General features: G+C 38.8%; 1 protein-coding gene across 3 annotated transcripts in view; it reads right to left on the bottom strand.

Annotated features, from left to right (window-relative positions):
• Positions 1–12,639, bottom strand: part of LOC109429565 (stress-activated protein kinase JNK) — a 273,562-nt gene extending 260,923 nt beyond the window's left edge. The window contains exon 1 of one of the 3 annotated variants that reach the window (XM_062849253.1): positions 12,192–12,639. The gene's annotated coding sequence lies outside the window, so the exon portion shown is untranslated. The remainder of the gene's footprint in view (positions 1–12,191) is intronic. The other 2 variants (XM_062849248.1, XM_062849250.1) reach the window with 2 other exon arrangements.
• Positions 12,640–12,952: the final 313 nt, after the last annotated feature.

Raw genomic sequence — 12,952 nt, 5'->3', positions numbered from 1 at the left:
GCGTTTCCATCGCCCTACCGTGGAAACCGACTGATCTACGATTATTGTAGCGCGATTCTGATCCCGGATTTTTCACTCGCACTTCCATTGCCCTATCGAGAAAACCGACTGACCAACGAATATTGTAGCGCGATTCTGATCCCGGATTTTTCACTCGCACTTCCATCGCCCTACCGTGGAAACCGACTCGATATAGTAGAATAAGAATAGAACATATTTAGTCGCTGTACAAAGTGTAAGTGCAGCTGCCAATTGGAATCGCTCACGCAGTGCCCTAGTGCGCAGAAGAGCTGTAAATTAGGTTAAGTGGATGAAGAATAAAAAATAGTGTTTTACGAGCACGGTCTTAGCTTTCATAAAAAATCTATTGATTTCTTCTAAGAATCAGTTGATTTTTTTATAAATCCAAACGAATGTCTTATGGATTTCTAGCATTTTTTTAATCTTCTTCGTACATAAGCTAAAGTTCACCCCGATGATGCAGTGCACGCTCAGCGTATCTATCAGGGTCATAATGACCCCAATGCACAACTAGGGTTAATATTGAAAAGCTATTCATGGATCATTTGACAAGTTTCCATTGATTATTCGTTCCTTTTTGTATAAATTATTGTGGAGCTAGCTAATACTTTAATCTTGATTTCCTTCACATCATCCAATATCATATCTGTGAACACCCCAAGAGCGCAGATTAGATACGTGCAACAGCAGAGCATTCAAATAGTCAGATTCAACCTCCTTCCACGTTATGAATCCTCAGCACAAACAAGTCGGCCCAGCTTTCCATCGCAGAAAGCATGTCCCGACTCCAGGCAGTAAGCAGCAGCTACTGAGTCCGATTTTGCGGAAAATCGATTTCCTTTTTCCCTTTTATGTGAGAGAGAACGCACACAAGCAAATAAAACCCGTACTTTGGAGAAGAACGAGAAACCAAGGAATAACGAACCGAGAACCGACTCATAAAATCGGCGCATTTATGTATGCGGCAGCCAACCGACGACGACGTCGTCGTCGTCGTCGTCGTCTGCCAGATTCCATTTTCCAATTTTCTTCAGACGTCGCTTCCGATGTTGACGTCGATGTTGACGTCATGTTTCAACACATGGCTCGCGGTGGTAGCGGCAGAGCGCAAACATCCTCGCTATCATTTCTAAGAGAATTGGAGTTTGCTGGTATTAGGTGCCCAAATTTTCCTTGTTTTCCGCCAAAGTATCTAAATACCAAGGTAAGAGATTCCCGCTAATATTCACGGATTAGTGAGAAAAGGAAAAAAGCAAAAAATAGTTATGAAGTTTGCGCTGCTTTGTATGGGCACATCACTATTTAGCAAACTTTCTTAAGAAATTAAGCACTCCCATCTTAGAAGCTATTATTTAATTGCATCTGACTGGATTAAATGTGACCTCCATGCAATAAAACAGAAAATATCGCCATTTGAAAATCGGTAACAATTTTTTTTTAATTGATTCTAAACATATTTTTTCAGCATTTAGAAACATCCAAACTAACAAAACTTCACAAACTTTGCGGAAATAATGACATTTTAGTGTAAAAACACCAACTTTTCATAACTAACGCAGATGTGTTGGTGAGTCTCATTTTTGACATTTACGGGAATCTCTTACCTTGGTACATATTTATATACTTTGGTTTTCCGCTACAATTTGTCTGTATGCTGATACGAGGTTTGAGATGGTATGGATTCACTGGTGAATGACTGCATCAGAGATGCCAGATAGCCACATTCTAGATCTCCGAAGGACATGAATTGAGATAATTAACCTAATTATTAAATAACTATATAATGTTTAGTCATGTACTAACACTAATTCATTATATATATTGACAGACATGGTTGCAATATAATTTTCTAGGTTCGACTCATAGCTCATCCTTTTCCTGCTACTTTGTATCTTTCTTTCTACTTTCTCCCTCATTTCTCCATATAATACATGAGTATTTAAATTTTCAGAGCCATCACTAGAACTATAAGTTTAAAAACTATTTATCTTCCTTCAAAGATTTTAGCAAAATACAAAGTGTTAGGTTCGAGTTCGTGAGTGCAAACTTTTTAAAGGGTGATAGAGGACCATAGTGCTGAAAAAAAAAAATGGTTCTATTGACCTTTCTATGATTTTAAATTTAAATTCTTTCTTAGGCAAACTTGTGGCCTTTGTTCCGATCTACAATTCGTTCCTTGACTCCAAACTTCTAGCTCTTATAGTTTTCTTGCAATTTTAATTTTAATGTGCGGCACAGTGCGCAAAAACGTGCTTACCACGACAATTGCAAACTTATGAGCTGAAATGTGATGTTTAAATCAAAATTGCTAGAAAACGATAAGAGATAGAAGTTTGATGTCAAACAACGAATTGTACGAACTTTGCCTAAGAAAGAATTTTAAATTATTACGCATTTTTCAAATATAATTGACAAAAACCAATTAAAACACACTATTTTTAAACTATTAGCTCTAGAAAACTTAGTTATTTAACTAAACCAATTGATTCAAAGATGCCATTTGATATAAAATTCAATAATCTTTCGAATAAGAGTTAAAAAAAAAACTACGATAACTATGACCATTTTCAAATTCAATAACTACGCAACGGTTGAGATTTGACCATATGCGTAGAACAAATTGTTCACCATTTATGGTCCTCTATCACCCTTTAAAAAGTTTGCACTCAGGAACCTTACACCCTGTATAAACAATTTACCATGTCTGTTAGAGCCAAGCATTCATCTCATGGGCTCCTTGTTTGAGAGTAGCTGATCTGGGGAGACTGAAACAGTATCTACGGGCGGTGAATCAAGCTCAAGCCTTCACAGTTTACCTGAACTCAAACTATCAGACATCATCTTTGACATTCTCACAAATTACATTACAAATGTTCCAAAATACTGCCCACGTCATCCACGAAGCAGACAAACTGATCGGTTTTCGTGAAAATCAAACCCTGGTTGTATAGTCCTGTTCGTTGCATTACATATTCCAAAGTTATGTTGAATAGCAGACATGAGGGTCTATATCCTTGTCTTATTCTCCAGTGGGTTTTAAATTAATTGGAAAGTTCGATTGCGATCTTTAAACATTTTTTCATACCGTCCATTAATCGACTATATCTGATTATATTTCTTTTAATTTACTTTAATTTTCATTGATTGGGAAAAAAGTTTTTTATATTCCTTTAAATTGCATCCATCAATGGTTGTTTTCGTGAATAGAGATAATCGTTTTATATCTAATATAATATTTTTTTCAACACTTGAGCTTACAATTTTTAGGAGGATCTGATAGTCTACAGAAATCATCAGAATTAAACAATCAGTAAACCTCCGACCGAGAAAGCGACACTTTAAGCTTCAGGGAATTCAAAGCAGAGGAGCAGGAAAACAGCCACCAGGCAAACGTGACCGAGCAAAAGACGTGCGTTCGATGATATCGATCTTTCGAACCATCCTCGCCGTGTGTCCCCCGGCAATAATCTGGTTCATTACCACTGTCACTGGAGGAATGATAGACTCGTACAAACATAGAAGCGAGAAGGCGGTGGTCGGAAGTGGCGCTGCAGAAGGATGCTGGCGGTTGTGAGCTACCGTTTCCTACGAATAATAGAAGCATTGATTGGAGCCAAGTGGTCCCAGGTGAATTTCGTCACGGTTGCCTGTCGGCAAGAAGGGCCTTTTGCTGTTTACCACCGTGCGTCGTTGTCGGCACAGGGGGTTGATAAGGATACGGAAGGCACTCGACTCTCACGGTTTACATGTAGGCAGAATGTAACGCACTGCTGCGCTGATGGATTCGCAGAACCGTGCTCCATGTTGGCCGTCATGATGAATGATTAATGCCCCTCTGCAGTGAATGGGATGTGTAATTTTTGGGTGAAAAATTGAATCCAGTTTCAGAGAATAAAACGTGATGATTGCGGCAGTGACTGATTTTTACAAAAAAAAATTAGGCAAACTAAAAAGGCGTAATGATTTTTATTCTTTTAAACATAACTTTGAAAAAAAAAATTAAAAAAAAACAATTTTTGGGAAATTTTAAACGATTAGTATTTTGACTGCCGCCTACAAAATGCTATCCCAAATCAGCATTCGAAAAAGATTCGAATTAGACCATTTGGGCACCTATTTTGGACACTTACCTCTATAGAGCAGTCATTTTCACATCGGTTGACTTGAATTTTTGTACATCTCATAATGTCCAAAATGGATGGTCATTAGAAAATTATGTCTTTCACAAGAATTGCTCTCACTTCATGTAGAATAACACAATCTTGTCCAAATTTAGACCAATAACACTGCTCGACAAAATTTTACAAAATCTAACTATTACGTTCAGATTGTCTGATGGTGCTCAACATTTAACATGTAAAGGAATAATATCAACAATACAATCTGTATTTTTGATCTGAATTAACAAGAGTAGTGCTTCTTCCACAAGTGTCGAATCACTTTGCGGTCTTCGGAAAAGTTTTTCGTCATATCTTATAGGGTTTGTGTGCCATTAGTAATCTCACGCTCCCAATTTCATCCTATTCGAAAACAAGCGATTACAGCACCGATTGATTCCGTTCTTTTTGTTTTCATGGGTGCTCACATCTAACAAAAAATACAAAAATAAGAAACAAAACCAACAGCGCTTCAATCCTTTGTTTATCGTAGGATGAAAATGGGAGCCACATGCTTAATAAGGGAACCAATACCCTACTATACTTCAACGGAGTGTGTGTTTGGAGGCAACGTCGAAATGCCGCTTTTTCATTTGGTTCGGCCGCGAGCGCGTCGTCGTCGTCGTCTATTTCACAGTGCTCGTCTTCGTACAGGGCAGTTCAGTGTGTTTTTGGAGGCAACGTTGAAATGCCGCTTTTTCATTTGGTTTGGCCGCGAGCGCGTCGTCGTCGTCTATTTCACAGTGCTCGTCTTCGTACAGGGCAGTTTAGTGTGTTTTTGGAGGTAACGTCGAAATGCCGCTTTGAGTTTTTGGTGGCAAAGTGTGCAGGCCGCGTTTTCATTCGGATCGTCCGTCGTCGTCGTCTATTTGACTGTCCACATCGTCGTACCCGTGTGTAGTCGTAGCGGTTCAGTGTGATTTCGGAGAAGAGGCCAATTAGTGGAAGATGCTGTAGCACATACGCACTGGACACTTCAAAGGATGTTAATTGGTGAGCTCTTTCCATTTTATCATAACAATAATAATAATTAATGCTAAAGGATTTATACAATTCTGCTCTGGTTTTTGTGTATTTATCTAACAAATATTGAAAAGTTCGTCACGTCATGTGTCGGCGCTAGTTCCAAATGCACATTTAGTTGATAATAAATAATTTCCTTTCATTTTTTGCATGAACACAACAATTTGAATGGTTCGTCATCTTCGGTGTCGACATTTGTTATATTTTAGTCCAAATGAAATGTTTTGACTCAAATAAAGGTTGCATGAATTTCTGGAAAAAGAGAGGGTCGGTAAAAGATAGACGGCGAACCATGCGGTAAGATCTTTCTGATTTATTTATCACGTGTTATTTTGTTAATACTTGTGGATTGATCGCGTTCAGCATTGTCTCGCACGGAAACGCAAACTACAGATGCGTCGGTGTTTAGCATTGTGTTCTCCTTAGTTGCGAATTAATAACTTATGTAGGGTGAGTTTTGAGGCACAAAAGATCACGTTCGTCGTCCAAGGTTTAGAAGGGTATTTCTTCGCGAGCGCATTATTAATCGCGAATCAAAACATTACACTCGTTTACCACGACAAAATCCTCAACACATCTCCATTTCCCCTGTCCAAACTCCTAGTGATTTCTCGTAGTAACGCAGAGAATTCCTCGGTTATTGGCCTAAGCGAGAATCACGTCATCACTTCCTTCCCTATCCTCAATTGACCTGCATTCGGACGCGGCCGGCGCTGGTATTGCTTATTGAAAAGTATTGGGATTCCAGCATTTACACAATGAAGAGAAAGCTAATCCCAAGCATCATCTGTTGGTTCTTTGTGTAAATGCAGTTGTCCTTGCAATAACAGAGGAGCAACCGCGGGCGGTCAATCATGCTCATGCTCATGCTCATATCTTTACTATACTTCAACGTCATTAGTTACATGGTTATAGACAAAACATGTCAACTTAGGCGCTGTCCATAAACAACGTAGACTCAATTTTGGCTAACTCAAAACCCCCCCCTTCCTTCTCGTAGACTTTTGTTCATATAAAATTTTCGAAATTTGTATGGACCGTAGACTTTGGACAGACTTCAATTGCAATGCGGAATACGGGGACGCAACCAATCGCTTCCATATTTTTGAACGTTTTGAACGCTAATATAGATTGGAAAAGCTTTGTTCCGGGTTGATGCGGTCAAATTTTAATTTTTCCCATGCAACGTTGACCCACTCTTCCCAAGTAACAATTTCAATGCTTGCTGCTCTTAGACATAATTTATGAAGGTTTTGGCATTGAATTGGTAAGCCCTTTTATGTTTAATGAAGTATTATACATTGCAAAACCGTTTTAATGACACAAACATCTTTAATACACTTTATAGATACCTAGAAGTCCTAGTAGAAGTCCATTCCATAAAACTTATTTATTTGTCTTTTAGCTTAACATACATTTCGTGCTAAGCGAACTGTTAAGTACATAATAAAACTTGATCCTAAAACTTCTTTCAAAGCCTCACGCAAGGCATATCGCATCGGTCTTAAAGCAAGTTATCATGAGGCATTCATAAACCTTTTCCGGAATTATTACTGGAAGCATTAAACCAAGCTCAGGAGTGTCAGGTTCCACAGATGCGATCTTCCTTCAGGAAATAGATTTAACTTTCGTCAAGATTACTATTCTTGCGTATAAATTGTGCACGCCATATTGACGTTTGAATTGAGATTTCAATGCATAATTTTGCAACGGGATAGAAATTGTAATTTCTGGCACAACAAAAATCGACAACTGGCATGGCGTTTCATATTATTCAGTAGTATTTTTTTTTGAATTATACCGGAAACTTTTTATGGCATGCTTTTCTCTGTCATAGAAACAAATTTTTTAACGTACTGATTTGCAAATCAGTGACGCGTGACTGACCGACATAGTTTTGTTTTCTCGCCATTTTTGCAATTTGCTCCAATTAGTTTGATGACTTTATTGTCAGATTAATTTTAATCATTGGTTTTAATCCCTCGATCTAGTAGTTTTTCGAACTTGTTGATTTTCTTGCAGCCTATACAAAAACAAATAGCATATAAAACGTTTAAAGGACTGGTTTTAACAACCTTCTGTAGAGTGGGCCCTTTCGGGTTTTATAGGGTTTTATCACGGCTTTATTAGAGCTGTTAGGATAACTAACTAGGCTTTAAAATGAGTTTTATCGACTTGATTGTAACAACAGCTTGTAGGCACAGAGAACAGACATCCAAGTCCAATCTAAATTTGTGTCCAATATGAATTTTGCGTGAGGAATATTTCATCGGCAACACAAGTGGCAATAGCGTGGCGCTGCAATCGGTTAATTTCCCATTATAATTTAATTCACCACTTGAAATGTTTCAATTCACCACTGACTGTGGCAATATGGTGTTTGGCGGCATTAGTTCCATCGTCGATGTCTTAAAAAGCCGATAGCGGTCGAAATTCGGAAGCGAAAGTGGAGGTGGGTCGGTCACACTCTACGCAGGGGCGAAAACGAAATCTGCAAGCAAGCGTTTAGATTAGAACCCAGCAGGACATCGCAGCAGAGACAGACCCAGAGGCTCATGGTGGCGCAGCCTCAAGACCGAAATCAAGCAAGTCGACAGAAACATGACCTGCCCACAGGTCAAGGCGATAGCAGCCTATCGCTCAATCTTTGAATTCGGCCCTCTGTACCACCGTGAGTGCTCAGGACTTTGCTCAGGACTGAAACCAAGATCTTAGACTAACCCCTTTCCTGGGCTCTAGCAAGCGTTTTAGTATACGGTAGAGCTCTGAACAGAGAAGCGATCCGCAACCGATCGCTGCAAGTAGGGCTCGAAAATGAAAAGTTTACGTATGGTACATAAGGGGTCTTGAAATTTAAAGATACGCTAACAGCGGCTCTATACGTCTACCCAGCAGAGAGCAAGACGAATGAGCGTTGGTACAGAGAAAATGGAAGAAAGTAAATGTGAGATGTATTGTGGACTGTTTGTTGTTTGGCCAGTTCCATTGTTATGATTTTATGATGATGATGAGAATGTTTGTTTTATTTTTAATAATATGTGTTATTGCACTAATCACAATGATCGAATTATTAACAAATACGGCATGAAGTTTTCTAGATAAATTTTGAACTTATTTACATAGAGCTAATTTGGCTGTCTAAAATCCTTGCGGGCTGTCATAACATAAAAAATATAGTGTATCACAGATAAATAGACATAATTATGTTTTCAATAGTAAACATATCAACATTTCACTAAAAAGATTCACTAATCTGTTTAAAGTGCTGCGTAAGCCATACTTTTCTGCTATTTGAAATGTTTCAAGAAATTGCAAATCAAATAATCAAATATTGACTTTGTGATCACGACGTTTAATTAGAATAATTTTTATTCAGCGGTTTACGCTGTTTAGTGAATCCCCCTACTATGATTTTTATAAATAAAGTGAAGTTCGGATTGTGCTCACATCTATTATGGTGACATTTATTTCGCTCAACAATAAATCAAGCCTAACTTTACCAAACGCCGTATGTAACATATGTAAACAAAAAATAGATTTTTACATGAGGCGCTGAATTTGGTTGAGGACTACTTGTATCACTCACCTTTGGTAATGATTTGTGAAAAAATACCTGGATTTTTCACGTTTCCGAAATGCTCAATATATGAATTGCTATGGAAACAGCGAACTTCCCCTTCGATTTTCTCCGCCCGTTGATTTTGTTGGTTGGTAAAGTTAGGCTTGAAATGTAATTGAAATCTATTTCATTTTCGTTTTTAGTTTAGTTTCCATTTCATAAAAGTATCACACGTGAAGTTATTCGTAACAAAAAAAATCGTTTCATTCATTTATTTCTTCATTTGGAGGAGGAATGCTTTTATCTATAAATTCTAGCATTACAATGCCTCATATGCGTTTGGCTTGAAAAACTTCAGAATCTTCTTCTACATTAAAATCAGAAAGTAATGCCAGTGATCTGAATTAGCAAAACTCGTTTGAGTTTCAAAACCTTCTGTGTTTTATTTAATTTTCAAATAATTACCCAAGTAACTATGCGGTTGAAGCTGTACGTATTACATAATTAAAGAGCATATATTGGCATGCATTGCCTTACATTAACCATTAAGGTTGAGTTAAAGTGGCAAGTGGCACCACTATTGCTGACTTTCGGTTAGACTGGTATCATCGTAATTCAACAATAGTGGCGCCACTTCCCGCTTTAATTCAACTTGAATGATTTGTATAGAATAATGCATGTCAATATATGTGCGTTATTTGTGTAATACGTACAGCTTCAACAGCGTGGTTACTTGGGTAGCCACACAGCAGCCATTATTATAGGCGTAAAACGCTTAATTCCTGTGAAGTTTTCAAATTAACTTCTAGAAATAGAAGTTTAGAATTCCTCCGGGAAGCTTATATTATAAATATTTATATGACAAACATATGAAAAGTTTTCGTTTCTCAAAAGTGTGGATATGAAACTGGAAGCATTTCCTAACTTTTTGGTTTTTTATTTTTTATTAAATAACGTTGCAATATTTTCAAAATCGGTTTTCGTACACATGTAGAGTATGCATCAAGGTATCTTCTGATTTTTTTTGTGGTAGAAAGTATTTTTCGTTTTTGCAGAGACCATTTTTAAACAAAATTTCACAAAAAAAATGGTTTCTGCAAAAATGAAAAAAAAAAAACATTCCACCACAAAAAAAAAAATCAGAAGATTCCTTGACCCATACTCTACGTGTGCGAAAACCGATTTTGAAAATATTGCTTCGTTATTTAACAAAAAATCAAAAACCTTGAACACGAGATAATGCTTCCAGTTTCTTAAAACCCCTCTTCACGCAAAAACGCCTTCGCTCAAAAATGTGTTCGGCCTGCACATTTTTAGTAAACATCCATGCCGCACATGACTGTGTTGGAGACACACATTTTTTTAAAATTGCTCGTACGCTTACATGCGCATGTATTTTGCAATAATTTCGACATGGCAACCTCACTGGGTTTATAAACCACCTTCAAATACCGAAAAATATTGATATTTTGCAAAAATGTGAGCGTATGAGCAATTTTAAAAAATGTGTGTTTCCAACACAGTCCCTGTGCGGCATGGGCGCTACTCAAAAATGAGAGCTTTTGTTTTAGAGAGTTCAACAGTGCATCAGAACTTCAGATGCACAAATATCAAGAAGCAAGCTTCAAATTAACAGTGCATTTTATTATTCTGTTCTTCCTTACTTGTAATATAAGGCATTGGTAGCATTACGGATACAATGCTACCAATGCCTTATACCAAATATTTGCTTAAGTTGATTTAAGTTACCTTACATTTTCATTGCATCCATAATGTATCAATCATGTAGCGATTTGAAATAATTTTACTAGGCGAGAGTTGGTTACTGTTCCATATTATAAAATTAGCTGAAAAACACAGACTGAGCACTTATAAATAAATAACTAAGGGGACGTCCATAAATTACGTCACGCAAAAATCGACCATTTTCAACCCCCCCTCCCCCCTATGTCACGCTTTTTGTATGGGACCGCTAAAATTTTTGTATGGGTTGTCACACTTTTCTTAACCCCCCTCCCCCCTCAAAGCGTGACGTAATTTATGGACGCTCCCTAACTTGCATTTGAACGTTGCCATGAAATCTTCAAACTTAAAACTTCATGTGTGTCGCTTGTGGTGCAGGATTCACAATAAAACACAAAATTCAGAAACAATACATCAACACAATTTTTTACACTGTTGTGTGGAGCATCAACAATGAAAGGATGGCAGTAGCGGTTGTTCTATTCTTGATTGTAATTCAGACATAGGCTCAAAATAGCATCAATTTTCATAAAGGAATACACAAATCTCCTCTCGGAATCGCAATCCCTTGATCTGGAATGTCCGGAATTTCCGTTGCGCTGTTGCTGCGCCGATGCCGATGCCACAGTCGTCGATGTCTGAGTGCCATATTTTTCCTCTGCTTTTGCTAGCGTTTTTTTTTGTCTAGCAGCAAGCAACAACAGGGAGGTCCGGCCGCATTCAACGAACCAACGACACACTCGAAAGCGAAACAACAAAACGTCAAAATAAAACAACCACCAGCAGCGCGAACGCGAATAATCTGGCGGAGGCACATATGATTTTTTTTTGTGTGTGCACTTGATTTTTTGCTTTCGTTTTCTGCTCTTCTTTTCTTTGGCAGTGCATCATTTTCTGATGTTTCTAAAACATGAGAGCGTCGCGGAATAATAAACCTCATGATTTTACGACCCGACCGTGTTTGCCAATTATTATTCGCGCAATGCTCTACCCAGGGTTGGATCGGTACTTTTGCCGAGAGATAAGCCGAGTTTGTTGTCATTGTTCAATTCGACCGTCTTCTCGGCAATGGCCCGCTAAGTAAAGATGGCGTTAACATAACCTCCAATCGATAAAGAGCGATACATAACAGTCGTTTCGCAGTCAAAAGTGTCACAATCAGCCGATCGCAAAAGTTGAATATTGTGACAAAATCTATTTTAAGCCCACCGGGCGCTATCGATTAACCGTAGCCGTAGACTGTGTGCAATGTCGCAACCAGGAAAGTAGGAAATGATAAGCGGCAGAGCAAAGTTTAAGGCAGCGAAACAGGGGAATCCTATTGGAGTGACATTTGTTTATCACCTTCGGTTCGGCAGAGACGGGATCTGACTGCAGCGCCGTCCTGCTGTGAACGAGGGTCTGCGACTACTTTTTGACAGAAAATCAATACAGGGTGGGCTTATGCAAAGGAATATGGCTCCAGCGAACAAGAGCAATCTTGTCGGCCCGTGTTGGGAACCCGGTGTTATCAGCCCAAGTGAGCACCGTTTCTTCTGGATGATCTACTCTGTCGCTGTTATCACAACAGAGCACAATCCTCAAAAGACAACGACGCCATTGCTTCCTGCTGGTATCCTTCAATAAAAGAATCCATTCTTTTGATCCTATTCTTACGTCAAGACACAGGAAAAACCAATTGTACTCACCCAATTCTTCGCTACAGCGCTTGAATTCAGCAAGTCCACATAGAAAATCTCACTTAAATCACACCGAAATCCTACACTTCCACAGTAAATCCCCTTTGTAAAAACACCCTTAACAACACTGTCACCTTCCAGATATACACCAAAAAATTTACACCATCCAAATATCCCCAACAGTCACCAAAAGAACACCGAAAAAAGCGGAGACCCCACCAATCACACTTTGGAAAGTGAAAACTTTTCTGCGGTTCTCCACCGTCACACGGAATCGTCACATAGAAAACATAAATTTTCCTCCTTTTTCCCCCATTCACGCACGGACGACAGCCAGACAGACGGACAACACGGTCGGAAAAACGATATACCACCGCCGATTCGCACAGAACAGCGAAGTGAAATACATCTAGTCCTGCAAATATTGTTTAATGGTTTATGCAGCGTGACAGATCTAATTGGAAGACGCGAAAAGTGTCACGCAAGTTGGTTGACGTTCATGTACGCGCCCCTGCGGTGACGGTCACGATTGACCGTCGCGAACGAGGGGCATGCAAGATGATGGCGATGATGATTGCTGTTTACCGAAGGGTGTGCCGTGTGGAAACGTGTTGTAACGCTTTGGCGGACGATGTTTGAATTGACGGTTTCGAAGTCTAGCTCTATAGAGTCTAAGGTGTGAGCACCCAGAGCAGAGGAGAATAGCAAATAAGTAATACAGGTACTCTTCGATATAACGTACAAACAAGTTTTCTCTTTGTACGTTATAT

Source organism: Aedes albopictus, chromosome 2, assembly GCF_035046485.1.
Source record: "Aedes albopictus strain Foshan chromosome 2, AalbF5, whole genome shotgun sequence".
Classification (NCBI taxonomy): Eukaryota; Metazoa; Arthropoda; class Insecta; order Diptera; family Culicidae; genus Aedes; species Aedes albopictus.
Note: the sequence above shows the minus strand (reverse complement) of the source record. Positions and strands in the feature narration are given on the sequence as shown.